A 4,590-nucleotide genomic window follows, 5' to 3' on the forward strand; every position below is an offset into this window, starting at 1 on the left:
GCAACCACAGTGACAGTTTAGTAATAATGAGCCTCAAGACACCTATTTTTTTAAATCAACTTCACAGAATTTTATGCACTATACATAGAGTTCTGTTCCCTTTTTTCTTTTTTTTTCTATTTAAAAAAATCTAGCACAGTTTCCACCTGTAATCCAAGATAGATTAAAATTCTCCATCATCTTGAGTGCTCAGGTAACAGAAATGCACCAACAGGCTTAGTTTCCCAATTATTGCTGCTTCCCACTGTCTAACTCTTGAGTCCAGCTGTTCCAGAGCCTTCCCCTGCCTCATGCTGCTTACTTGAACTGATCAAGTAGACAGCTGAACTGGTCATGCTAGTATTTTCTCTTCTGAAGTGTTAGATATTTTAATCAAATATCCAAGTACGTCTCTTTCAGTCTTGAGGTTGTGCATAAACCAGGGAATGAGAAAAAGTCTAAATACTTTGTGATATTTCAGAATATTTATGTACATATGAAATATATAAGATGGAATAATTCATAAGTAGGTACCTCTTAACTACACAATATGTACTCAAATATTCTAGTAAGATCGTAGAATGATTATATACATTATTTTTAAGCATAACTTTTTGGTCAATGTCATATACATAAAATGATTTTCATGAAGAATGGATGCATATATAGGGACATAATGCAGAGAAATTTATTTGAACTTGGATGAAACTTATCTAAACTGCTGCTATTGTAGCAAAAAGTAAAGGTTCCTACTTGAGTTTCTTTTCCTGTTGCTGTAATATAAAAAAAAAAGTTATTTAGGTCAATTTTGCAGGCTATGCATTAGTCTCACTTATACTAAGTTTTGCGTTCAAATTCATCACATTTTGTCTTAGGAAAGTTAGACACAAATCAATTTCCTGACATAAATTTTAAAATTATCAACTTAAGATTTAAGATTAATACAAAAGAGTGCACAGTGGTGTGTGTGTTTTGAACACCATTCTCAGGTACTGATCTAACTCCACGGCTGTAGAGAACACCTGTCATTTGTCTCCATGTCCCATTTTTCTTGTGGTCAAGGTGAATAAGAAGATTTACATGTTTGGCCTGCAGTGACAATAGAGTCAGCTTGTGTTTAGTTCACAGAGCATTCCTCTCCACTGGTCTCATTATTTACTGTGTATTCCTCTGTGGCCACTGTCCTAAGCAGTCCTGTGGCTCCAATGAAAGTGGCCAAGGTCTTGGTCAACAAGCAGCCAGCTGCTGCCACAGACACTGCTCTGTGAAGTTGCTTTTTGATACTCCAGGGAGAAAGAGGAACCGGTGTTATTATTGATTTGCTCTTTGGCTGGATGCTGTGTTGTTGACTGAAGAGAAAGGCAGGGGCAAGGGTAAAATCTCAGTTCTTTTAATCCCAGCTCTGCTTTGGGCTTTGAGCAGGATACCTTCATCTCACAGAACTTGAGATGCACTTGTAAGCTCACCAGTGTCAGTTTGAGCAACAATGTCATGAACTCCAGGAATTCCATAACTGTACGTGGAAGAAATTCTCCAGAATCATATGATTTCTTATTACTGATTTTATTAGTATTATATTGGTATGATATACTAAATGTTAATTCTGTCTTTTAATGAATTTCAAGCTATTGAAGCAATGGATTATCAAACTCCTATTTTCTAAAAGAAGAAGATGAACAACAAGAACAAGAAGAAGAAGAACAAGAAAAAGAAAAAGAAGAAAAAGAAGAAGAAAAACACAAGAAGAAGAAGAAAAAGAAGAAGAAGGAGGAGGAGGAGGAGGAGGAGAAGACAAGAAGAAGGAGAAGAAGAGAAGAAGAAGAAAAAGAAAATGTCAGGCTTGTAAAGTCCTAAATAAATGTATTAACACTCGCTTTAGGCTGTAAGAAAGGGCTTAACTATTAATGTGTTCCTTTTCAAAAAATGATATGAAACAGTCCTCAGAAGTAGACACTGATTTATTATAGAAAAGAAAGGTTTGGGTTGGGTATTTTCATTCTCATATATAAGTCAAAGTGCCTGTCATATTTCTAAATTAAAAGTTCTAATAAAAGATGCAAAATCCTCGCCTTTCTGACTGTGACAGCTCTTTAGCAAAACACTTGTCAGAGCTCAGAGAAATGAAAATCCTTGTCTGCAGTCTCTAAATAGCGTGTTAGATCCTGCCAATTATTTACAGATGTGGCTTTGTGTTCATGTATATTTTATAATTAATCAAAGATGCATGAACCCATGAAACCCCTTCCTTCAATTCTTACATTGAGATGAATTATTTGATTGTCATACAGTTTCCAAAAGTCTATACCTTGAAACCTCCACAGGTTGCATGCTGCCAGAGGTGGGGCCAAACCAGTCTCAAACTGCCTGACAAGCTGGTCTTGGAGAAAATCTAGCAAGGATAATAGTACATGTTCAGGTTTGTCAAGAAACTCTTTGGCCATGTGACAATCTTGAGGGTTAAGTGGAATGACACCTGCTCCAGATGTTTGCTTTAGACTCCTCTTCTACAAGGAATGCGTCCAGTCATGGTTCTCTGGCCTCCATCACAGGCTCCCACTTCTTTCTTTCCTACAGTTTCCCATGAGCAAGACAATGCAAGTTAAGCAAAAAGGCTGAATGAAGAAGTTATTTTTTTTTTTTTTTGTTTTTCTTTCAAGAAAAAAAGGGGCCTATTATCTGAACCTCTCTTTCCAGTAACTATTTATCCTGTTGTAATACTGGTGATTTACTCAGCCAGGGATAGAATTTATAGCTGCAGCAAATGTCCCTCCCTTCTTGTGCTCTTGTGAAGCAACTGTTATCAACTGAGCACAGCACTATCAACAAGACAGATAAGTGCCTTCCATTTCCCAATTGCATGTGCAGGCAGAAAGTAGAGCCCTGGCCAACTCGCTGACAATCCTAAAACACAATTTGGAGTCAGGTCACATTGCCGAGGGCTCCAGAGTCATTTGTAATTAGACTTGCTACTAGGGTGCCATAATGGTTTTTCATTTTCCATCAGATTTTTCAAGTCAGATTGCAAAAGAAGTGAAGCCCTTGAGTGGCAGACAGAATTCTACCTGACAGAGTCTAAAATCAGTGTTGAATATCATGAGTAATCTGGTGGTTTTAATCAAGGCAGTATGAATTTTCTCTTTTCCAACTATACAATTCAAATGATATTTCTATCCTTCCCATTACCAACATTAATATATCCATGGATTTTAAATACCAGAACCATGCTGTTTAGAGTGCGAATCCTTATCAAAGACTATGAAAAACACTTCAACACACAAATTAAAACATATTTACATTAAGCTTAATATGATCAAATTTAGGGAACAGAGGATATATAACCATCTATTCAAATTAATATAGATATATATACGTCTGGGTATATATTTATAAATGTGAGCACATATATACATCTTATAACATGTATATAAAATATAGTATATGCTAATTATGCATATACAGTACCCTATTCATTCCTACATATAAAAATCATATCTTTTTGTAATGGCTCTGAGCAACGCCAGTTTCTAACATGACCCTGTTCTACTTCAGATTCATTATCTTTTGTTTTATTTCTTCAACCTTTGTCCTGAGATAGAAATCTGGTGCATTTTCATATATTCACCTGCTAAGTTAATAAGCTGTAACCATAGAATATGAAAGTCCCCTTGATAATCTTCTGCTCAGTCTGCAGCACTGTTTTCCTTATACTTGCCTTCTCATCTATTTTTCTGCTCGAGAGGTTATATCATTTCAAATATGGTCAAGGCCCTCCAAGCCATTAATGCAGAACTGAGGAAGCTGGATATATGAAGTACCTATAAATACAAAGGGATATTCAGGGTTTGAAAATTCCCAGTTTCCTATGACATGGAAAATTTTTTCATGTCAAAACGTATGTCATGTCAACAACTAGTACTCTGGCCTCTGTTCTCATCTGTGAAATTGATGTGGATATACAGAGCCATAAACACACGGCCCCCTCAGAAGCATGTTAGCATCTGAAGTCAGTGTTGCTTTTATGTATTCTGAGTACTTGCATTATAGCAATTTCTTCCTAGAAGAGAGGTGCACAGAACCCTTTGATGAAGCAGATGTAAAGCCCATCCCTATTAAATTGGATGATTCAAAAGCACAAAGTAGCAGCAAGTAGAGATCATCCCCACACTTAGCATTCGAGAGACACACTGAGAATGCTATCTTACTTGAGTGGATGAAGAGCAAGTATGAGGAAACTGAAATTATGAGGGTCTCTGGGGGTTGATTTCTAATCCAGGGAGAGGCTGTGCTTGGGAGGAGTTCTCAAACTAATATATGGAGTAATCAAAGGCTTTCTTGAAATAATTTGATTTGCTCCAGAAAAGAAGAATTGGGGAATAGAAAACCTCTGGATCCCTAAAGTCTTCATGATTTTATACAACAGTGTACTGTGCAAATTCTACCTCGGCTTTCAGACACCTTCATTTCTGTAGTTCTGTAGACAAATCTTCAATGTAAAGGGAAACCAAGCAAAACTGGTGAAGAGTATAGCTTTCAAATGATATGTAAACTTCACCAAAAACTTACTTGTTTTTAGCTAAGATGCTAAGAATATAGGAAAGTGTGATGTTGTAT

Source organism: Micromys minutus (genome assembly GCF_963924665.1).
Source record: "Micromys minutus genome assembly, chromosome: 4".
Classification (NCBI taxonomy): domain Eukaryota; kingdom Metazoa; phylum Chordata; class Mammalia; order Rodentia; family Muridae; genus Micromys; species Micromys minutus.